Here is a 25,159-nt window from a genome sequence, read left to right as displayed (position 1 = left end):
TATCTTATGGGATCTGCAGCTCTGCGTGTGAGGTACAGAGGTCTGTGCTGTATACTTTATATCTTATGGGATCTGAGGCTCCGCGTGTGAGGTTCAGAGGTCTCTGCTGTACACTTTATATCTTATGGGATCTGCGGCTCCACGTGTGAGGTACAGAGGTCTCTGCTGTATACTTTATATCTTATGGGATCTGCAGCTCTCCGTGTGAGGTACAGAGGTCTCTGCTGTATGTTTTATATCTTATGGGATCTGCGGCTCTGCGTGTGAGGTACAGAGGTCTCTGCTGTATACTTTATATCTTATGGGATCTGCGGCTCCGCGTGTGAGGTACAGAGGTCTCTGCTGTATACTTTATATCTTATGGGATCTGCAGCTCTCCGTGTGAGGTACAGAGGTCTCTGCTGTATGTTTTATATCTTATGGGATCTGCGGCTCTGCGTGTGAGGTACAGAGGTCTCTGCTGTATACTTTATATCTTATGGGATCTGCGGCTCTTCGTGTGAGGTACAGAGGTCTGTGCTGTATACTTTATATCTTATGGGATCTGCAGCTCTGCGTGTGAGGTACAGAGGTCTCTGCTGTATACTTTATATCTTATGGGATCTGCGGCTCTGCGTGTGAGGTACAGAGGTCTGTGCTGTATACTTTATATCTTATGGGATCTGCGGCTCTTCGTGTGAGGTACAGAGGTCTGTGCTGTATACTTTATATCTTATGGGATCTGCAGCTCTGCGTGTGAGGTACAGAGGTCTCTGCTGTATACTTTATATCTTATGGGATCTGCGACTCTGCGTGTGAGGTACAGAGGTCTCTGCTGTATACTTTATATCTTATGGGATCTGCGGCTCTTCGTGTGAGGTACAGAGGTCTCTGCTGTATACTTTATATCTTATGGGATCTGCGGCTCTGCGTGTGAGGTACAGAGGTCTCTGCTGTATACTTTATATCTTATGGGATCTGCGGCTCTGCGTGTGAGGTACAGAGGTCTCTGCTGTATACTTTATATCTTATGGGATCTGCGGCTCTTTGTGTGAGGTACAGAGGTCTCTGCTGTATACTTTATATCTTATGGGATCTGCGGCTCTGCGTGTGAGGTACAGAGGTCTCTGCTGTATACTTTATATCTTATGGGATCTGCGGCTCCACGTGTGAGGTACAGAGGTCTCTGCTGTATACTTTATATCTTATGGGATCTGCGGCTCCACGTGTGAGGTACAGAGGTCCCTGCTGTATACTTTATATCTTATGGGATCTGCAGCTCTGCGTGTGAGGTACAGAGGTCTCTGCTGTATATTTTATATCTTATGGGATCTGCGGCTCTGCGTGTGAGGTACAGAGGTCTCTGCTGTATACTTTATATCTTATGGGATCTGCAGCTCTGCGTGTGAGGTACAGAGGTCTCTGCTGTATACTTTATATCTTATGGGATCTGCGGCTCTGCGTGTGAGGTACAGAGGTCTCTGCTGTATACTTTATATCTTATGGGATCTGCGGCTCTGCGTGTGAGGTACAGAGGTCTCTGCTGTATACTTTATATCTTATGGGATCTGTGGCTCCGCGTGTGAGGTACAGAGGTCTCTGCTGTATACTTTATATCTTATGGGATCTGCGGCTCCGCGTGTGAGGTACAGAGGTCTCTGCTGTATACTTTATATCTTATGGGATCTGCGGCTCTGCGTGTGAGGTACAGAGGTCTCTGCTGTATACTTTATATCTTATGGGATCTGCGGCTCTGCGTGTGAGGTACAGAGGTCTCTGCTGTATACTTTATATCTTATGGGATCTGCGGCTCTGCGTGTGAGGTACAGAGGTCTCTGCTGTATACTTTATATCTTATGGGATCTGCAGCTCTGCGTGTGAGGTACAGAGGTCTCTACTGTATACTTTATATCTTATGGGATCTGCGGCTCTGCGTGTGAGGTACAGAGGTCTGTGCTGTATACTTTATATCTTATGGGATCTGAGGCTCCGCGTGTGAGGTTCAGAGGTCTCTGCTGTACACTTTATATCTTATGGGATCTGCGGCTCCACGTGTGAGGTACAGAGGTCTCTGCTGTATACTTTATATCTTATGGGATCTGCAGCTCTCCGTGTGAGGTACAGAGGTCTCTGCTGTATACTTTATATCTTATGGGATCTGCAGCTCTCCTTGTGAGGTACAGAGGTCTCTGCTGTATGTTTTATATCTTATGGGATCTGCGGCTCTGCGTGTGAGGTACAGAGGTCTCTGCTGTATACTTTATATCTTATGGGATCTGCGGCTCTTCGTGTGAGGTACAGAGGTCTCTGCTGTATACTTTATATCTTATGGGATCTGCGGCTCTGCGTGTGAGGTACAGAGGTCTCAGCTGTATACTTTATATCTTATGGGATCTGCGGCTCTTCGTGTGAGGTACAGAGGTCTCTGCTGTATACTTTATATCTTATGGGATCTGCGGCTCTGCGTGTGAGGTACAGAGGTCTCAGCTGTATACGTTATATCTTATGGGATCTGCGGCTCTGCGTGTGAGGTACAGAGGTCTCTGCTGTATACTTTATATCTTATGGGATCTGCGGCTCTGCGTGTGAGGTACAGAGGTCTCTGCTGTGTACTTTATATCTTATGGGATCTGCGGCTCTGCGTGTGAGGTACAGAGGTCTCTGAAGTGTACTTTATATCTTATGGGATCTGCGGCTCTGCGTGTGAGGTACAGAGGTCTCTGCTGTGTACTTTATATCTTATGGGATCTGCGGCTCCGCGTGTGAGGTACAGAGGTCTCTGCTGTATACTTTATATCTTATGGGATCTGCGGCTCTGCGTGTGAGGTACAGAGGTCTCAGCTGTATACTTTATATCTTATGGGATCTGCGGCTCTTCGTGTGAGGTACAGAGGTCTCTGCTGTATACTTTATATCTTATGGGATCTGCGGCTCTGCGTGTGAGGTACAGAGGTCTCAGCTGTATACGTTATATCTTATGGGATCTGCGGCTCTGCGTGTGAGGTACAGAGGTCTCTGCTGTGTACTTTATATCTTATGGGATCTGCGGCTCTGCGTGTGAGGTACAGAGGTCTCTGAAGTGTACTTTATATCTTATGGGATCTGCGGCTCTGCGTGTGAGGTACAGAGGTCTCTGCTGTGTACTTTATATCTTATGGGATCTGCGGCTCTGCGTGTGAGATACAGAGGTCTCTGCTGTATACTTTATATCTTATGGGATCTGCGGCTCTGCGTGTGAGGTACAGAGGTCTCTGCTGTATACTTTATATCTTATGGGATCTGCTGCTCCGCGTGTGAGGTACAGAGGTCTCAGCTGTATACTTTATATCTTATGGGATCTGCGGCTCTGCGTGTGAGGTACAGAGGTCTCAGCTGTATACTTTATATCTTATGGGATCTGCTGCTCCGCGTGTGAGGTACAGAGGTCTCAGCTGTATACTTTATATCTTATGGGATCTGCAGCTCTCCGTGTGAGGTACAGAGGTCTCTGCTGTATACTTTATATCTTATGGGATCTGCGGCTCTGCGTGTGAGGTACAGAGGTCTCAGCTGTATACTTTATATCTTATGGGATCTGCGGCTCTGCGTGTGAGGTACAGAGGTCTCTGCTGTATACTTTATATCTTATGGGATCTGCGGCTCTGCGTGTGAGGTACAGAGGTCTCAGCTGTATACTTTATATCTTATGGGATCTGCGGCTCTGCGTGTGAGGTACAGAGGTCTCTGCTGTGTACTTTATATCTTATGGGATCTGCGGCTCTGCGTGTGAGGTACAGAGGTCTCTGCTGTATACTTTATATTTTATGGGATCTGCAGCTCTGCGTGTGAGGTACAGAGGTCTCTGCTGTATACTTTATATCTTATGGGATCTGCGGCTCTGCGTGTGAGGTACAGAGGTCTCTGCTGTACACTTTATATCTTATGGGATCTGCGGCTCTGCGTGTGAGGTACAGAGGTCTCTGCTGTGTACTTTATATCTTATGGGATCTGCGGCTCTGCGTGTGAGGTACAGAGGTCTCTGCTGTATACTTTATATTTTATGGGATCTGCAGCTCTGCGTGTGAGGTACAGAGGTCTCTGCTGTATACTTTATATCTTATGGGATCTGCGGCTCTGCGTGTGAGGTACAGAGGTCTCTGCTGTGTACTTTATATCTTATGGGATCTGCGGCTCTGCGTGTGAGGTACAGAGGTCTCTGCTGTATACTTTATATTTTATGGGATCTGCAGCTCTGCGTGTGAGGTACAGAGGTCTCTGCTGTATACTTTATATCTTATGGGATCTGCGGCTCTGCGTGTGAGGTACAGAGGTCTCTGCTGTACACTTTATATCTTATGGGATCTGCGGCTCTGCGTGTGAGGTACAGAGGTCTCAGCTGTATACTTTATATCTTATGGGATCTGCGGCTCTGCGTGTGAGGTACAGAGGTCTCTGCTGTGTACTTTATATCTTATGGGATCTGCGGCTCTGCGTGTGAGGTACAGAGGTCTCTGCTGTATACTTTATATTTTATGGGATCTGCAGCTCTGCGTGTGAGGTACAGAGGTCTCTGCTGTATATGTGACACCCCAGGGGTCTGGTTGCCACAGTGATAGAGATGTTATGTCTGAGAGCAGGTGGGAGGTCCTTTGGTCAGGGATCCTGTGCATGCCACACCTCCTGCCCAGTCTTGGGAGGGAAAGAACTTCCCCTATATAAACCCGGGGGCTGAAGCAGGGTTAGGAGTCAAGGAGAGTAGAGACAGAGAAGCAGCATAGGAAGAAACAGCAGAAGCTCAGTGGGAGCAATACTACTACAAGTCAGGGGCTGGCAGCTGTAGAGCTCGCCCTGACTGAGAAGATTTCTTACCGGACCCGGCGTCCGAGGCTGTGGGGACTAACTCTTACCCAGCAGCAGAAGCCAACCGGCAGGGGATTTCAGGTCCTCAGGCCCAGAAACCCGAAGGCACGGTCACACGCGTGGGACCAGCACCGCCATCGTGGAGCGGAAGCCATTAGAAGGCCCCGAGTCACCGGCCATACGGGTGAGCACCACACGGTACACTCAGGGACGTGGGCTACTTATATCCGCTTCTAGCAAGGTAGCCAGAAGAGTACAGTCAGTTTGGGAGGCCTACAACTCCGCCTGGCCAGGGGAGATCCCATCTGCTCAAGGACTGACCAGGCCCCGTTCACTAGCAAGTACTCCGGGAGGGTCTATCGTTGTTACCAGTAAAGACCCTGAATTACACCGCACCGTCTCTGAGTGGTTCCTGCTACCCCCATCATCCACATCTGCTGCCCTGAGGCCATACCCCTCCCGTTGGGGGTTATACCATCTACGCTGCACCATCCATCCACCGGCCTCAGCGGACTGTCCTGCAGCGGCAGCTCCATAGCTGCATTCAACGGGTGGCGTAGTCGTCCTGCATCTACCGCTGTTACATCGCCGCTCAGTTTGACTCCCTGGGCACAGACCGGGTCACCGCCACGAGACTACAACCCTCAAGAGATCCGGCTCCGGGTAAGCTCCCGCGTGCGCAACGCAGCGCGACACAGGCCCAGGGGCGCGTCAACTTTGGCGTAGTCGGCAGGATTTCGTGCCCGCAACCACCGGGTACTGCGTGTCTGAAAAAGAGACTTTTCAAACTTACCTGTGGTGAAGATTCCCGCCATCCGGCGCCATCTTCAGCCTTCTTCCCGCCATCGGTGAAGTTTCCCGCCATCCGGCGCCATCTTCTGCCTTCTTCCCGCCATCCGTGGAGTTTTCCCGCCATTGGACGCCATCTTGAGGACGCCGCGCGGGAAGAAGAGGGGTGTGGACTCCGAAAGCGCGCGAGAACTGAAGCCCCGCCTCACGTCCGGACGTTGCGTAAGGTCCTGGAAGGAGCCCAGCAGATGCCGACGTCACAGGAGCGCGACGGAAGGTCCTCAACCCTGACGATCCACTGCGGAGCCGCGGCCTACGGAAGAGGATCATCGCAAGGTAGGCCACGGTCCACTAGGGGGGAGGAAGATGTCGGATACGGAGGAGAGCTTCACTGCCTCAACCCCCGCCAGCGCTACCGCTGCTGCAGTTATGCCCTTCACCATGCCCTATATCCCGGGAGCAGCTTGGCTACCCCAGTACTCAGGGGAGTCACATACCCTGCATGACTTTAGAGAAAAGCTGGATAGCCTCTTCCAGGTGTACCCCCTCACAGAAGAGCAAAAAGTGAGCATCCTGGTGGCCCAACTAACCGGGGCAGCCAAAAGGGAAGTAAAATCCTGGCCACCTGGGAGGAAGACTGTCGCAGGGATACTAACCCGGCTGAAGGACACCTTTGATACCCGCACCTCAGCCGAGATTAAGCTTAGATTCTACGGGTGCAAGCAGCGAGCGCATGAGAGTATAAGGGACTATGCACTAAACCTACAAGAGGCCCTGAGGGCCATTAAGCAGACCGACCCTGATGGAGTGGGAAACGAGGACAGGCTGTTGACCGAACAGTTTATAGAGGGACTGTATTGTAATACCCACCGAACCCAGTTGCGGGCAATGGCCTTACAGGATCCCCATCTGGGCTTTGCACAGTTCAAGGACAGAGCCATCCGGGTGCTCCGACAACCGGCACCGGGTGGCGTTGTGACCCACAGGCGCCCTGCTATCACTTACCACCAGGAGGCGGCGCCCTTGTCGGCAGGGCCTGTGGGAGCTGATGCGCAGGCTTTGGACAATGACCCGGCTCCAGACCTACACCATCAGGTCCAAGAGCTAGCTAAGAGCGTTGCTGCGCTAACCCGAACTGTGCAGTCTTTACAGGCTTCCACCCCAGGGAAGATCCAGCTGGCATCCGGACCGGAGGACATCCCGTGGCGTCGACCAAGGAGGACCCCACCGGCCAGAGGAAGACCCAGTGACCGATACAGCGAGGACGGACGACCCATCTGCCGCCGCTGCAATCAACCCGGACATATGGCAAGGTACTGTTCTTTAAACGGGCACAACCTGGGGTAGAGGGCCAACCCCCAGGAAAAAGATCACCAGGCCCATCGAACTGGCGCGACAGATATGTGGGAGGACGTCCAGTCTTGCCTGTGGTACTGGATGGCATTCCCATGAGTGCCCTACTGGACACCGGGTCACAGGTCACCACCATCCCGTACGTGCTCTTTAAGCAGTACTGGAATGACTCGGATATTACCCGCTACCCTGACGACGACTTGAGTATCATCGCCAGCAATGGCCAGCCCGTGCCACAGATCGGATTTAAAGAGGTGACCATCAAAATCGGTAGAGTCGAACTGGCAGCACAGAGACTGATCATTGTAGATATTGACAAACATGAGAGTCACCCAAAAATAACTCTAGGAACTAATGTAATTGAAAATTGTCTTGCAGAGGTGATTTTCCTTTTACAGCAGGTTGCCAAGAACGCCAGCTCCGGCGAGCAGCGGGTGCTCCAGAAAGAGATCCGGGCACTGATGCGACGGCAACAGGTGGAACTCTCCGGCGGTGAGATTGGTAGCGTAAGAATGTGTGACCCTTTTCCTATTGCCATGCCCCCAAAAAGTGAAATGATGATTTGGTGCCGGGCAGCTATTGGTCTGAGAGGTAGGGATTACCAGGCAATGGTAGAACCAGTTTACTCGGACAGTAGGCCCACCATTTTGACAGCACGGGGGGTGGTTGATGTACGCCATGGGAGGGTGCCCGTTCGCATAATAAATATCGGGGAGAGGGAAGTGTACCTGCCCCGGTATGCCACGCTAGCTAAATTATATACCATTAACCAAAATTCTATACAATCTGTGGAACCCTTGCCTCCATCTCACCTGGAGGAAGGTAACGGCTCTAAGAAAAACATGGAGGACTGGTGTCAGCAACTACATCTGGGTACTGACTCCACTCCCGCACACCAGAAACAAGGAGTCTATCGGGTGGTTCAGGAGTACGAGAGAGTGTTCAGTAAACACCCGTTAGACTTCGGGCGAGTCAAGGGGGTAGAACACCACATCCCCACGGGAGACCATCCTCCTATAAAAGAGAGGTATCGACCCGTACCCCCTGCCCACTACCAACACGCCAAGGGGATGCTTAGAGACATGAAGGAGGCTGGGGTGATCAGGGATAGCTGTAGCCCCTGGGCAGCTCCACTAGTCTTAGTCAGAAAAAAAGACAACACCATGAGGATGTGTGTAGATTACCGGAAAATCAACCGTATCACACACAAGGATGCGTACCCCTTGCCAAGGATAGAGGAGTCATTGGCTGCTTTAAGATCTGCTAACTTCTTCTCTACCTTGGATCTCACTAGCAGGTACTGGCAGGTTCCTGTAGCAGAGGCGGACCGGGAGAAGACCGCATTCACCACCCCGATGGGACTTAGCGAGTTCACCTGCATGCCGTTCGGACTCTGCAACGCACCAGGAACCTTCCAACGACTAATGGAGTGTTGTCTGGGCCACAGAAACTTCGAGACGGTCCTGTTGTACCTGGACGATGTCATCGTATATTCCAAGACGTATGAGGACCACCTGAAACACCTGGCGGAAGTGTTCGAGGCTCTGGCGAGTTACGGCCTAAAGGTGAAACCCTCCAAGTGTCACCTCCTGAAACCAAAGGTGCAGTACCTGGGACACGTGGTGAGCGCTGACGGAGTGGCTCCCGACCCTGATAAGATCACCGCAATTAAGGAATAGCCAAGCCCCTCCAGCGTAAAAGAAGTGCGGCAGTTCCTCGGGTTGGTAGGCTACTACCGAAGGTTTATTCCCGGTTTCACCAAAAAGGCAGCACCTATGCAGGACCTCCTGATAGGCCAGTCCCGGAAGGCCAAGAACCAGAAGCCGCCCTTCAAATGGGAGGAGCTGGAAGAAGAGTCCTTCCGCCAGCTGAAGATGGCCCTCACGGGGGACGAAATCCTGGCGTACCCGGATTATAGCCAGCCCTTTATCCTCTACACCGACGCCAGTAACATCGGGCTAGGAGCCGTACTGTCCCAGATCCAGCAGGGGAAGGAACGAGTAATCGCCTACGCCAGCCGAAAACTGCGACCCACTGAAAGGAACCCCGAGAATTACAGCTCATTTAAGCTAGAGTTCCTGGCCGTAGTATGGGCAGTCACCGAGCGCTTTAAGCATTACCTCGCTTCTTCCCGGTTCACCGTGTACACGGATAACAACCCGTTGACACACCTGGACACGGCAAGACTCGGTGCCCTGGAGCAGAGGTGGATGGCCCGTCTGTCCAACTACGAGTTCACAATCAAATACCGGGCCGGACGCTCCAATACCAACGCGGATGCCCTGTCCAGGATGCCCAACCTGCCGGACGAAGGAGAAGATCCGGAGGGACTGGAAGAAGTTGAACTCCCTGCGTTCCACCGTCATGGGACTATCCAGTATTCCCACCGGGTAAGGAGTAAGCAGGCTGTTACGTTGAACCCCTTACCTCACTACAACTGGGCGGAAACGCAAGACAGCGACCCTGCCGTCCGACTGGTGAAGGAGATGCTGACTCGCCCGGAGGCTTGCCTTGAACCAGACGCTCCGGAGGAAGCCAAACAACTATGGGCAGAGAAGAGTCGACTGTTCCTTTACAAGGGGAAGTTGTGCCGCAGAATGGTTAACTCCCGGACGCATGAACTACTCTGGCAAGTAGTGGTGCCACGGAGGGACGCAGCCATGGTGATGGAGGCATACCACGACGGAGCTGGACACTTCGGGTGGAAGAAGCTGGAGTTCCTGCTGCGCGAGCGATTCCACTGGGTAGGCATGAGGGGAACCATTGAGAAGTGGTGCAGAGACTGTGGCCCGTGCAACCTGAGAAGGAAGGACCGCGCCAGCCAGAAGACTCCCCTGCAGTCCATCGTCACCCGGCAACCGTTGGAACTGGTAGCCTTGGATCATGTAAAACTGACCCCAAGCAGAAGTGGCTACGTCTACACGTTAACCATCGTGGATCATTACTCCCGGTTTCTGGTTGTCGTCCCCGTCAAGGACTTAACGGCTCAAACAGCAGCTAGAGCCTTCCAGCAGCACTTTTGCCGTCCACACGGGTACCCGGACCAAGTGCTGACGGACCAGGGACCTGCCTTTGAAGCGGAGGTCTTCCAGGAATTCTGCAATCTGTATGGCTGCCGGAAGATAAGGACGACACCCTACCATCCGCAAACTAATGGACTTTGTGAGAAAATGAACCAGGTGGTAATGGATCTTCTAAAAACGTTGCCCCTGGAAGAACGCAATCTGTGGCCTGAGAAGTTGCCCGATCTGGTGGACCTATACAACCACATCCCGGTAGGTTCCACCAACTGTACCCCGGCTTACCTAATGAGGGCAAGACCTGGTAAGTTACCTGTTGACCTGGAAATGGGAGTCCTGACACCCGAGGACACTTCACCAGAAACAGACTGGGACACAGAGAGGCAGCAGCAGTACCGGAGAGTACAGGAGAGCGTGGAGCGAAGTCTCTGTCAGGCTAGGGAAAGACAAGAGAAAACTTACAACCAGTATGCTCCCACTGTTCCCCTGGTACCCGGAGAGCAGGTCTTGAAGAGGAAGAGACGGCTCCACAAGTTGGACGACCAGTGGGAGAAGGACCCGTACACCGTACTGCCCTCAAGCCACGAGAACCCGAAGGTTTGTACCATCAGTAAAGACGGAGGGGAAACCACAGCCATTGTATCCCGGGACCACCTGAAGAAGTGTCCCGAACAACTGAGGAACCCTGAAGAGGAACAAGAAGACCATCGACCCGTAGAGGAAAGGGAAGATATGGTTAGTACTGTGCTCGGGGACTTCCCTCGGTCTTGGACTCAAGTCAATGGTGCAGTTGTGGTACCCGTACTCACCTTCCTCCAACCAGCATCCCAAGCACCTACGGAGCAACAGGTAGAGCTGGAAGAACAGCCGGTCCAGGAGGCAGAAGACTCCACACAAGCAGAACAGGAGGATCAACCCTCTGCTTATAGTGAGCCTGCCGTACCCCTAGTGAGACAAAGAGCCGGTAGACAGCTGCCCAGTTTACCCTTGACAGCTCCTACACCCTGTAGTTCAGGGCCAGACAGTCAGCTCCGTAGGTCCACTAGGGCCACTAGAGGCCAGTTACCCGCACGCTGGAGGATTTGAAGTGTATAAATTGTTTTATTTATGTTTACCTGTGTATTGTTGCTTGTGTATAATTTTGTGTTTCAAGTTACTTTTAGGAATCCTTGGTGGATTACCGGGAATCCTTGTACATAGTTGGAGCGTAACCCAGGATGGACTAGAGACTGTTAAGGACTCGGGGTAGGACAGACCCCTACCTGGTTACGTCTCCCTGTTTTGGTGAAATGGACACCTTGCTTTTCTTCAAAGACTGCACCCGGTTACGGACATGCCGTAACCATCTTTATATGATTTTCTTATTGTATTATTATTGTTTTTATCTTGTTATGTTTTTCTAAAATATGTTTAGTCCCGGAGTACTAAATTTCACTAGGGGGGAATGTGACACCCCAGGGGTCTGGTTGCCACAGTGATAGAGATGTTATGTCTGAGAGCAGGTGGGAGGTCCTTTGGTCAGGGATCCTGTGCATGCCACACCTCCTGCCCAGTCTTGGGAGGGAAAGAACTTCCCCTATATAAACCCGGGGGCTGAAGCAGGGTTAGGAGTCAAGGAGAGTAGAGACAGAGAAGCAGCATAGGAAGAAACAGCAGAAGCTCAGTGGGAGCAATACTACTACAAGTCAGGGGCTGGCAGCTGCAGAGCTCGCCCTGACTGAGAAGATTTCTTACCGGACCCGGCGTCCGAGGCTGTGGGGACTAACTCTTACCCAGCAGCAGAAGCCAACCGGCAGGGGATTTCAGGTCCTCAGGCCCAGAAACCCGAAGGCACGATCACACGCGTGGGACCAGCACCGCCATCGTGGAGCGGAAGCCATTAGAAGGCCCCGAGTCACCGGCCATACGGGTGAGCACCACACGGTACACTCAGGGACGTGGGCTACTTATATCCGCTTCTAGCAAGGTAGCCAGAAGAGTACAGTCAGTTTGGGAGGCCTACAACTCCGCCTGGCCAGGGGAGATCCCATCTGCTCAAGGACTGACCAGGCCCCGTTCACTAGCAAGTACTCCGGGAGGGTCTATCGTTGTTACCAGTAAAGACCCTGAATTACACCGCACCGTCTCTGAGTGGTTCCTGCTACCCCCATCATCCACATCTGCTGCCCTGAGGCCATACCCCTCCCGTTGGGGGTTATACCATCTACGCTGCACCATCCATCCACCGGCCTCAGCGGACTGTCCTGCAGCGGCAGCTCCATAACTGCATTCAACGGGTGGCGTAGTCGTCCTGCATCTACCGCTGTTACATCGCCGCTCAGTTTGACTCCCTGGGCACAGACCGGGTCACCGCCACGAGACTACAACCCTCAAGAGATCCGGCTCCGAGTAAGCTCCCGCGTGCGCAACGCAGCGCGACACAGGCCCAGGGGCGCGTCATATACTTTATATCTTATGGGATCTGCGGCTCCACGTGTGAGGTACAGAGGTCTCTGCTGTATACTTTATATCTTATGGGATCTGCAGCTCTGCGTGTGAGGTACAGAGGTCTCTGCTGTATACTTTATATCTTATGGGATCTGCGGCTCCGCGTGTGAGGTACAGAGGTCTCTGCTGTATACTTTATATCTTTTGGGATCTGCGTGTGAGGTACAGAGGTCTCTGCTGTATACTTTATATCGTATGGGATCTTCGGCTCCGCGTGTGAGGTACAGAGGTCTCTGCTGTATACTTTATATCTTATGGGATCTGCGGCTCTGCGTTGAGGTACAGAGGTCTCTGCTGTGTACTTTATATCTTATGAGATCTGCGTCTCTGCGTGTGAGGTACAGAGGTCTGTGCTGTATACTTTATATCTTATGGGATCTGCGGCTCTGCGTGTGAGGTACAGAGGTCTCTGCTGTGTACTTTATATCTTATGGGATCTGCGGCTCCGCGTGTGAGGTACAGAGGTCTCTGCTGTATACTTTATATCTTATGGGATCTGCAGCTCTGCGTGTGAGGTACAGAGGTCTCTACTGTATACTTTATATCTTATGGGATCTGCGGCTCTGCGTGTGAGGTACAGAGGTCTCTGCTGTGTACTTTATATCTTATGGGATCTGCGGCTCTGCGTGTGAGGTACAGAGGTCTCTGCTGTATACTTTATATCTTATGGGATCTGCGGCTCAGCGTGTGAGGTACAGAGGTCTGTGCTGTATACTTTATATCTTATGGGATCTGCGGCTCTGCGTGTGAGGTACAGAGGTCTCTGCTGTATATTTTATATCTTACGGGATCTGCGGCTCTGCGTGTGAGGTACAGAGGTCTCTGCTGTATACTTTATATCTTATGGGATCTGCGGCTCTGCGTGTGAGGTACAGAGGTCTCTGCTGTATATTTTATATCTTACGGGATCTGCGGCTCTGCGTGTGAGGTACAGAGGTCTCTGCTGTATACTTTATATCTTATGGGATCTGCGGCTCTTCGTGTGAGGTACAGAGGTCTCTGCTGTATACTTTATATCTTATGGGATCTGCGGCTCTGCGTGTGAGGTGCAGAGGTCTCTGCTGTACACTTTATATCTTATGGGATCTGCGGCTCTGCGTGTGAGGTGCAGAGGTCTCTGCTGTATACTTTATATCTTATGGGATCTTCGGCTCCGCGAGTGAGGTACAGAGGTCTCTGCTGTATACTTTATATCTTATGGGATCTGCGGCTCTTTGTGTGAGGTACAGAGGTCTGTGCTGTATACTTTATATCTTATGGGATCTGCGGCTCTGTGTGTGAGGTACAGAGGTCTCTGCTGTATACTTTATATCTTATGGGATCTGCGGCTCTTCGTGTGAGGTACAGAGGTCTCTGCTGTACACTTTATATCTTATGGGATCTGCAGCTCTGCGTGTGAGGTACAGAGGTCTCTGCTGTATACTTTATATCTTATGGGATCTGCGGCTTTGCGTGTGAGGTACAGAGGTCTCTGCTGTATACTTTATATCTTATTGGATCTGCGGCTCTGCGTGTGAGGTACAGAGGTCTCTGCTGTATACTTTATATCTTATGGGATCTGCGGCTTTGCGTGTGAGGTACAGAGGTCTCTGCTGTATACTTTATATCTTATGGGATCTGCGTGTGAGGTACAGAGGTCTCTGCTGTATACTTTATATCTTATGGGATCTGCGGCTCTGCGTGTGAGGTACAGAGGTCTGTACTGTATACTTTATATCTTATGGGATCTACGTGTGAGGTACAGAGGTCTCTGCTGTATACTTTATATCTTATGGGATCTGCGGCTCTGCGTGTGAGGTACAGAGGTCTCTGCTGTATACTTTATATCTTATGGGATCTGCGGCTCTGCGTGTGAGATACAGAGGTCTCTGCTGTATACTTTATATCTTATGGGATCTGCGGCTCTGCGTGTGAGGTACAGAGGTCTCTGCTGTATACTTTATATCTTATGGGATCTGCGGCTCTGCGTGTGAGGTACAGAGGTCTCTACTGTATACTTTATATCTTATGGGATCTGCGGCTCTGCGTGTGAGGTACAGAGGTCTCTGCTGTATACTTTATATCTTATGGGATCTGCAGCTCTGCGTGTGAGGTACAGAGGTCTCTGCTGTGTACTTTATATCTTATGGGATCTGCGGCTCTGCGTGTGAGGTACAGAGGTCTCTGCTGTGTACTTTATATCTTATGGGATCTGCGGCTCCACGTGTGAGGTACAGAGGTCTCTGCTGTATACTTTATATCTTATGGGATCTGCAGCTCCGCGTGTGAGGTACAGAGGTCTCTGCTGTATACTTTATATCTTATGGGATCTGCGGCTCTGCGTGTGAGGTACAGAGGTCTCTGCTGTATACTTTATATCTTATGGGATCTGCGGCTCTGCGTGTGAGGTACAGAGGTCTCTGCTGTGTACTTTATATCTTATGGGATCTGCAGCTCTGCGTGTGAGGTACAGAGGTCTCTGCTGTATACTTTATATCTTATGGGATCTGCGGCTCTGCGTGTGAGGTACAGAGGTCTCTGCGGTGTACTTTATATCTTATGGGATCTGCTGCTCTGTGTGTGAGGTACAGAGGTCTCTGCGGTGTACTTTATATCTTATGGGATCTGCAGCTCTGCGTGTGAGGTACAGAGGTCTCTGCTGTATACTTTATATCTTATGGGATCTGCGGCTCTGCGTGTGAGGTACAGAGGTCTCTGCTGTATACTTTATATCTTATGGGATCTGCGGCTCTGCGTGTGAGGTACAGAGGTCTCTTCTGTATACTTTATATCTTATTGGATCTGCGGCTCTGCGTGTGAGGTACAGAGGTCTCTGCTGTATACTTTATATCTTATGGGATCTGCGGCTCTGCGTGTGAGGTACAGAGGTCTCTGCTGTATACTTTATATCTTATGGGATCTGCGGCTCCGCGTGTGAGGTACAGAGGTCTGTGCTGTATACTTTATATCTTATGGGATCTGCGGCTCTTCGTGTGAGGTACAGAGGTCTCTGCTGTATACTTTATATCTTATGGGATCTGCGGCTCTGCGTGTGAGGTACTGAGGTCTCTGCTGTATACTTTATATCTTATGGGATCTGCGGCTCTTCGTGTGAGGTACAGAGGTCTCTGCTGTATACTTTATATCTTATGGGATCTGCGGCTCTGCGTGTGAGGTACAGAGGTCTCTGCTGTATACTTTATATCTTATGGGATCTGCGGCTCTGCGTGTGAGGTACAGAGGTCTCTGCTGTATACTTTATATCTTATGGGATCTGCGGCTCCGCGTGTGAGGTACAGAGGTCTGTGCTGTATACTTTATATCTTATGGGATCTGCGGCTCTTCGTGTGAGGTACAGAGGTCTCTGCTGTATACTTTATATCTTATGGGATCTGCGGCTCTGCGTGTGAGGTACTGAGGTCTCTGCTGTATACTTTATATCTTATGGGATCTGCGGCTCTTCGTGTGAGGTACAGAGGTCTCTGCTGTATACTTTATATCTTATGGGATCTGCGGCTCTGCGTGTGAGGTACAGAGGTCTCTGCTGTATACTTTATATCTTATGGGATCTGCGGCTCTGCGTGTGAGGTACAGAGGTCTCTGCTGTATACTTTATATCTTATGGGATCTGCGGCTCCGCGTGTGAGGTACAGAGGTCTCTGCTGTATACTTTATATCTTATGGGATCTGCGGCTCTTCGTGTGAGGTACTGAGGTCTCTGCTGTATACTTTATATCTTATGGGATCTGCGGCTCTTCGTGTGAGGTACTGAGGTCTCTGCTGTATACTTTATATCTTATGGGATCTGCGGCTCTGCGTGTGAGGTACTGAGGTCTCTGCTGTATACTTTATATCTTATGGGATCTGCAGCTCTGCGTGTGAGGTACAGAGGTCTCTGCTGTATACTTTATATCTTATGGGATCTGCGGCTCTTCGTGTGAGGTACAGAGGTCTCTGCTGTATACTTTATATCTTATGGGATCTGCAGCTCTGCGTGTGAGGTACAGAGGTCTCTGCTGTATACTTTATATCTTATGGGATCTGCGGCTCTGCGTGTGAGGTACTGAGGTCTCTGCTGTATACTTTATATCTTATGGGATCTGCGGCTCAGCGTGTGAGGTACTGAGGTCTCTGCTGTATACTTTATATCTTATGGGATCTGCAGCTCTGCGTGTGAGGTACAGAGGTCTCTGCTGTATACTTTATATCTTATGGGATCTGCGGCTCTGCGTGTGAGGTACTGAGGTCTCTGCTGTATACTTTATATCTTATGGGATCTGCGGCTCAGCGTGTGAGGTACTGAGGTCTCTGCTGTATACTTTATATCTTATGGGATCTGCGGCTCTGCGTGTGAGGTACAGAGGTCTCTGCTGTACACTTTATATCTTATGGGATCTGCGGCTCTGCGTGTGAGGTACAGAGGTCTCTGCTGTATACTTTATATCTTATGGGATCTGCGGCTCTGCGTGTGAGGTACAGAGGTCTCTGCTGTATACTTTATATCTTATGGGATCTGCGGCTCTGCGTGTGAGGTACAGAGGTCTCTGCTGTATACTTTATATCTTATGGGATCTGCGGCTCTGCGTGTGAGGTACAGAGGTCTCTGCTGTATACTTTATATCTTATGGGATCTGCGGCTCTGCGTGTGAGGTACAGAGGTCTCTGCGGTGTACTTTATATCTTATGGGATCTGCGGCTCTGCGTGTGAGGTACAGAGGTCTGTGCTGTATACTTTATATCTTATGGGATCTGCGGCTCTGCGTGTGAGGTACAGAGGTCTCTGCTGTATACTTTATATCTTATGGGATCTGCGGCTCCGCGTGTGAGGTACAGAGGTCTCTACTGTATACTTTATATCGTATGGGATCTGCGGCTCCGCGTGTGAGGTACAGAGGTCTCTACTGTATACTTTATATCGTATGGGATCTGCAGCTCTCCGTGTGAGGTACAGAGGTCTCTACTGTATACTTTATATCGTATGGGATCTGCGGCTCCGCGTGTGAGGTACAGAGGTCTCTACTGTATACTTTATATCTTATGGGATCTGCAGCTCTCCGTGTGAGGTACAGAGGTCTCTGCTGTATACTTTATATCTTATGGGATCTGCGGCTCTGCGTGTGAGGTACAGAGGTCTCTGCTGTATACTTTATATCTTATGGGATCTGCGGCTCTGCGTGTGAGGTACAGAGGTCTCTGCGGTGTACTTCATATCTTATGGGATCTGCGGCTCTGCGTGTGAGGTACAGAGGTCTCTGCTGTATACTTTATATCTTATGGGATCTGCGGCTCTGCGTGTGAGGTGCAGAGGTCTCTGCTGTATACTTTATATCTTATGGGATCTGCGGCTCTGCGTGTGAGGTACAGAGGTCTCTGCTGTATACTTTATATCTTATGGGATCTGCGGCTCTGCGTGTGAGGTACAGAGGTCTCTGCGGTGTACTTTATATCTTATGGGATCTGCGGCTCTGCGTGTGAGGTACAGAGGTCTCTGCTGTATACTTTATATCTTATGGGATCTGCGGCTCTGCGTGTGAGGTACAGAGGTCTCTGCTGTATACTTTATATCTTATGGGATCTGCGGCTCTTCGTGTGAGGTACAGAGGTCTCTGCTGTATACTTTATATCTTATGGGATCTGCGGCTCTGCGTGTGAGGTGCAGAGGTCTCTGCTGCATACTTTATATCTTATGGGATCTGCGGCTCTGCGTGTGAGGTACAGAGGTCTCTGCTGTATACTTTATATCTTATGGGATCCGCGGCTCCGCGTGTGAGGTACAGAGGTCTCTACTGTATACTTTATATCTTATGGGATCTTCGGCTCCGCGTGTGAGGTACAGAGGTCTGTGCTGTATACTTTATATCTTATGGGATCTGCGGCTCTGCGTGTGAGGTACAGAGGTCTCTGCTGTATACTTTATATCTTATGGGATCTGCGGCTCTGCGTGTGAGGTACAGAGGTCTCTGCTGTATACTTTATATCTTATGGGATCTGCGGCTCCGCGTGTGAGGTACAGAGGTCTCTACTGTATACTTTATATCTTATGGGATCTTCGGCTCCGCGTGTGAGGTACAGAGGTCTGTGCTGTATACTTTATATCTTATGGGATCTGCGGCTCTTCGTGTGAGGTACAGAGGTCTCTGCTGTATACTTTATATCTTATGGGATCTGCGGCTCTTCGTGTGAGGTACAGAGGTCTGTGCTGTATACTTTATATCTTATGGGATCTGCGGCTCTTCGTGTGAGGTACAGAGGTCTCTGCTGTATACTTTATATCTTATGGGATCTGCGGCTCTTCGTGTGAGGTACAGAGGTCTGTGCTGTATACTTTATATCTTATGGGATCTGCAGCTCTGCGTGTGAGGTACAGAGGTCTCTGCTGTATAATTTATATCTTATGGGATCTGCGGCTCTGCGTGTGAGGTACAGAGGTCTCTGCTGTATACTTTATATCTTATGGGATCTGCAGCTCTGCGTGTGAGGTATAGAGGTCTCTGCTGTGTACTTTATATCTTATGGGATCTGCGGCTCTTCGTGTGAGGTACAGAGGTCTCTGCTGTATACTTTATATCTTATGGGATCTGCGGCTCTTCGTGTGAGGTACAGAGGTCTGTGCTGTATACTTTATATCTTATGGGATCTGCGGCTCTGCGTGTGAGGTACAGAGGTCTCTGCTGTATACTTTATATCTTATGGGATCTGCGGCTCTGCGTGTGAGGTACAGAGGTCTCTGCTGTATACTTTATATCTTATGGGATCTGCGGCTCTGCGTGTGAGGTACAGAGGTCTCTGCTGTATACTTTATATCTTATGGGATCTGCGGCTCTGCGTGTGAGGTACAGAGGTCTCTGCTGTATACTTTATATCTTATGGGATCTGCAGCTCTGCGTGTGAGGTATAGAGGTCTCAGCTGTATACTTTATATCTTATGGGATCTGCGGCTCTTCGTGTGAGGTACAGAGGTCTGTGCTGTATACTTTATATCTTATGGGATCTGCGGCTCTGCGTGTGAGGTACAGAGGTCTCTGCTGTATACTTTATATCTTATGGGATCTGCGGCTCTGCGTGTGAGGTACAGAGGTCTCTGCTGTATACTTTATATCTTATGGGATCCGCGGCTCCGCGTGTGAGGTACAGAGGTCTCTGCTGTATACTTTATATCTTATGGGATCTTCGGCTCCGCGTGTGAGGTACAGAGGTCTCTGCTGTATACTTTATATCTTATGGGATCTGCGGCTCTGCGTGTGAGGTACAGAGGTCTCTGCTGTATACTTTATATCCTATGGGATCTGCGGCTCTGCGTGTGAGGTACAGAGGTCTCTGCTGTATACTTTATATCTTATGGGATCTGCGGCTCTGCGTGTGAGGTACAGAGGTCTCTGCTGTATACTTTATATCTTATGGGATCTGCGGCTCTTCGTGTGAGGTACAGAGGTCTGTGCTGTATACTTTATATCTTATGGGATCTGCGGCTCCGCGTGTGAGGTACAGAGGTCTCTGCTGTATACTTTATATCTTATGGGATCTGCGGCTCTGCGTGTGAGGTACAGAGGTCTCTGCTGTATACTTTATATCTTATGGGATCTGCAGCTCTGAGTGTGAGGTACAGAGGTCTCTGCTGTATACTTTATATCTTATGGGATCTGCGGCTCTTCGTGTGAGGTACAGAGGTCTGTGCTGTATACTTTATATCTTATGGGATCTGCGGCTCTGCGTGTGAGGTACAGAGGTCTCTGCTGTATACTTTATATCTTATGGGATCTGCGGCTCTGCGTGTGAGGTACAGAGGTCTCTGCTGTATACTTTATATCTTATGGGATCCGCGGCTCCGCGTGTGAGGTACAGAGGACTCTGCTGTATACTTTATATCTTATGGGATCTGCGGCTCTTCGTGTGAGGTACAGAGGTCTCTGCTGTATACTTTATATCTTATGGGATCTTCGGCTCCGCGTGTGAGGTACAGAGGTCTCTGCTGTATACTTTATATCTTATGGGATCTGCGGCTCTGCGTGTGAGGTACAGAGGTCTCTGCTGTATACTTTATATCCTATGGGATCTGCGGCTCTGCGTGTGAGGTACAGAGGTCTCTGCTGTATACTTTATATCTTATGGGATCTGCGGCTCTTTCGTGTGAGGTACAGAGGTCTGTGCTGTATACTTTATATCTTATGGGATCTGCGGCTCCGCGTGTGAGGTACAGAGGTCTCTGCTGTATACTTTATATCTTATGGGATCTTCGGCTCCGCGTGTGAGGTACAGAGGTCTCTGCTGTATACTTTATATCTTATGGGATCTGCGGCTCTGCGTGTGAGGTACAGAGGTCTCTGCTGTATACTTTATATCTTATGGGATCTGCGGCTCTGCGTGTGAGGTACAGAGGTCTCTGCTGTATGCTTTATATCTTATGGGATCTGCGGCTCTGCGTGTGAGGTACAGAGGTCTCTGCTGTATACTTTATATCTTATGGGATCTGCGGCTCTGCGTGTGAGGTACAGAGGTCTCTGCTGTATACTTTATATCTTATGCGATCTGCGGCTCTGCGTGTGAGGTACAGAGGTCTCTACTGTATACTTTATATCTTATGGGATCTGCGGCTCCGCGTGTGAGGTACAGAGGTCTCTGCTGTATACTTTATATCTTATGGGATCTGCGGCTCTGCGTGTGAGGTACTCAGGTCTCTGCTGTATACTTTATATCTTATGGGATCTGCGGCTCTACGTGTGAGGTACAGAGGTCTCTGCTGTATACTTTATATCTTATGGGATCTGCGGCTCTGCGTGTGAGGTACAGAGGTCTCTGCGGTGTACTTTATATCTTATGGGATCTGCGGCTCCGCGTGTGAGGTGCAGAGGTCTCTGCTGTACACTTTATATCTTATGGGATCTGCGGCTCTGCGTGTGAGGTGCAGAGGTCTCTGCTGTATACTTTATATCTTATGGGATCTTCGGCTCCGCGTGTGAGGTACAGAGGTCTCTGCTGTATGCTTTATATCTTATGGGATCTTCGGCTCCGCGTGTGAGGTACAGAGGTCCCTGCTGTATACTTTATATCTTATGGGATCTGCGGCTCTGCGTGTGAGGTACAGAGGTCTCTGCTGTATACTTTATATCTTATGGGATCTGCGTGTGAGGTACAGAGGTCTCTGCTGTATACTTTATATCTTATGGGATCTTCGGTTCCGCGTGTGAGGTACAGAGGTCTCTGCTGTATACTTTATATCTTATGAGATCTGCGGCTCTGCGTGTGAGGTACAGAGATCTCTGCTGTATACTTTATATCTTATGGCATCTGCGGCTCTGCGTGTGAGGTACAGAGGTCTCTGCTGTATACTTTATATCTTATGGGATCTGCGGCTCTCCGTGTGAGGTACAGAGGTCTCTGCTGTATACTTTATATCTTATGGGATCTGCGGCTCTGCGTGTGAGGTACAGAGGTCTCTGCTGTATACTTTATATCTTATGGGATCTGCGGCTCTGCGTGTGAGGTACAGAGGTCTCTGCTGTATACTTTATATCTTATGGGATCTGCGGCTCTTCGTGTGAGGTACAGAGTTCTCTGCTGTATACTTTATATCTTATGGGATCTGCGGCTCTGCGTGTGAGGTACAGAGGTCTCTGCTGTATACTTTATATCTTATGGGATCTGCGGCTCTGCGTGTGAGGTACAGAGGTCTCTGCTGTATACTTTATATCTTATGGGATCTGCAGCTCTGCGTGTGAGGTACAGAGGTCTCTGCTGTATACTTTATATCTTATGGGATCTTCGGCTCCGCGTGTGAGGTACAGAGGTCTCTGCTGTATACTTTATATCTTATGGGATCTTCGGCTCCGCGTGTGAGGTACAGAGGTCTCTGCTGTATACTTTATATCTTATGGGATCCGCGGCTCCGCGTGTGAGGTACAGAGGTCCCTGCTGTATACTTTATATCTTATTGGATCTGCGGCTCTTCGTGTGAGGTACAGAGGTCCCTGCTGTATACTTTATCTCTTATGGGATCTGCGGCTCTGCGTGTGAGGTACAGAGGTCTCTGCTGTATACTTTATATCTTATGGGATCTGCAGCTCTGCGTGTGAGGTACAGAGGTCTCTACTGTTTACTTTATATCTTATGGTATCTGCGGCTCTGCGTGTGAGGTACAGAGGTCTGTGCTGTATACTTTATATCTTATGGTATCTGCGGCTCCGCGTGTGAGGTACAGAGGTCCCTGCTGTATACTTTATATCTTATGGTATCTGCGGCTCCGCGTGTGAGGTACAGAGGTCTCTGCTGTATACTTTATATCTTATGGGATCTGCGGCTCTGCGTGTGAGGTACAGAGGTCTCTGCTGTATACTTTATATCTTATGGGATCTTCGGCTCCGCGTGTGAGGTACAGAGGTCTCTGCTGTATACTTTATATCTTATGGGATCTGCGGCTCTGCGTGTGAGGTACAGAGGTCTCTGCTGTATACTTTATATCTTATGGGATCTGCGGCTCTGCGTGTGAGGTACAGAGGTCTCTGCTGTATACTTTATATCTTATGGGATCTGCGGCTCCGCGTGTGAGGTACAGAGGTCTCTGCTGTATACTTTATATCTTATGGGATCTGCGCCTCTGCGTGTGAGGTACAGAGGTCTCTGCTGTACACTTTATATCTTATGGGATCTGCAGCTCTGCGTGTGAGGTACAGAGGTCTCTGCTGTATACTTTATATCTTATGGGATCTGCGGCTCTGCGTGTGAGGTACAGAGGTCTCTGCTGTATACTTTATATCTTATGGGATCTGCGGCTCTGCGTGTGAGGTACAGAGGTCTCTGCTGTATACTTTATATCTTATTGGATCTGCGTCTCTCCGTGTGAGGTACAGAGGTCTCTGCTGTATACTTTATATCTTATGGGATCTGCGGCTCTGCGTGTGAGGTACTGAGGTCTCTGCTGTATACTTTATATCTTATGGGATCTGCGGCTCTGCGTGTGAGGTACTGAGGTCTCTGCTGTATATGTGGCACCCCAGGGGTCTGGTTTCCACAGTAACGGCAATGTTATGTCTGAGAGCAGGTGGGAGGTCTCTTGGTCAGGAATCCTATGCATGCCACACCTCCTGCCCAGTCCTGGGAGGGGAAGAACTTCCCCTATATAAACCTGGGGCTGAGGCAGGGTTAGGGAATTCAGAGGGAGAGTTCAGCCAGGAGGGCTGACAGGGAGCTGTGGCTCCGGCTGGGCCCAGCTCCTGGGCCATGCCAGAAGTAGAGACAGAGAAGAGAAGCAGCTATGGGAAGAAACAACAGGAGCTCTGTGGGAGCAGTGTTACAAGGAGTCAGGGGCTGGCAGCTGCAGAGCTCGCCCTGACTGAGAAGATTTCTTACCAGACCCGGAGTCCGAGGCTGTGGGGACTAACTCCTACCCAGCAGCAGAATCCGTCAGGCAGGGGATTCCAGGTCCTCTGGCCAAGAAACCCGAAGGCACGGTCACACGCATGGGACCAGCACCGCCGTCGTGGAGCGGAAGCTACTAGAAGGCCCCGAGTCACCGGCCATACGGGTGAGCACCACACGGTACACTCAGGGACGTGGGCTACTTATACCCGCCTCTAGCAAGGTAGCCAGAAGAGTACAGTTAGTTTGGGAGGCCTACAACTCCGCCTGGCCAGGGGAGATCCCATCTGCTCAAGGACTGACCAGGCCCCAGTCGCTAGCCAGTACTCCGGGAGGGTCTATCTTTGTCACCAGTAAAGACCCTGAACTACACCGTACCGTCTCCGAGTGGTTCCTGCTACCCCCATCATCCACGTCGGCTGCCCTGAGGCCATACCCCTCCCGTTGGGGGTTATACTATCACGCTGCACAATTCTACCACCGGCCTCAGCGGTCTGCCCTGCAGCAGCAGCTCCTTAGCTGTACTCAACGGGTGGCGTAGTCGTCCAACATCTACCGCTGATACAGCGCCACTTAGTCTGACTCCCTGGGCACGGACCGGATCACCGCCACGAGACTACAACCCTAAAAAGATCCGGCTCCGGGTAAGCTCCCGCGTGCGCAACGCTGCGCGACACAGGCCCAGGGGTGCGTCATATACTTTATATCTTATGGGATCTGCGGCTCTGCGTGTGAGGTACAGAGGTCTCTGCTGTATACTTTATATCTTATGGGATCTGCAGCTCTGCGTGTGAGGTACAGAGGTCTCTGCTGTATACTTTATATCTTATGGGATCTGCGGCTCTGCGTGTGAGGTACTGAGGTCTCTGCTGTATACTTTATATCTTATGGGATCTGCGGCTCCGCGTGTGAGGTACAGAGGTCTCTGCTGTATACATTATATCTTATGGGATCTGCGGCTCTGCGTGTGAGGTACAGAGGTCTCTGCTGTATATTTTATATCTTATGGGATCTGCGGCTCTTCGTGTGAGGTACAGAGGTCTCTGCTGTATACTTTATATCTTATGGGATCTGCGGCTCTGCGTGTGAGGTACAGAGGTCCCTGCTGTATACTTTATATCTTATGGGATCTGCGGCTCTTCGTGTGAGGTACAGAGGTCTCTGCTGTATACTTTATATCTTATGGGATCTGCGGCTCTTCGTGTGAGGTACAGAGGTCTCTGCTGTATACTTTATATCTTATGGGATCTGCGGCTCTGCGTGTGAGGTACAGAGGTCTCTGCTGTACACTTTATATCTTATGGGATCTGCGGCTCCGCGTGTGAGGTACAGAGGTCTCTGCTGTACACTTTATATCTTAT

The sequence above is a fragment of the Phyllobates terribilis genome, unplaced genomic scaffold (genome assembly GCF_046119375.1).
Source record: "Phyllobates terribilis strain yellow unplaced genomic scaffold, ASM4611937v1 Scaffold_4__5_contigs__length_816908805, whole genome shotgun sequence".
Classification (NCBI taxonomy): Eukaryota; Metazoa; Chordata; class Amphibia; order Anura; family Dendrobatidae; genus Phyllobates; species Phyllobates terribilis.
The sequence above is the reverse complement of the archived record's forward strand: the minus strand, read 5'-3'. Positions refer to the sequence as shown.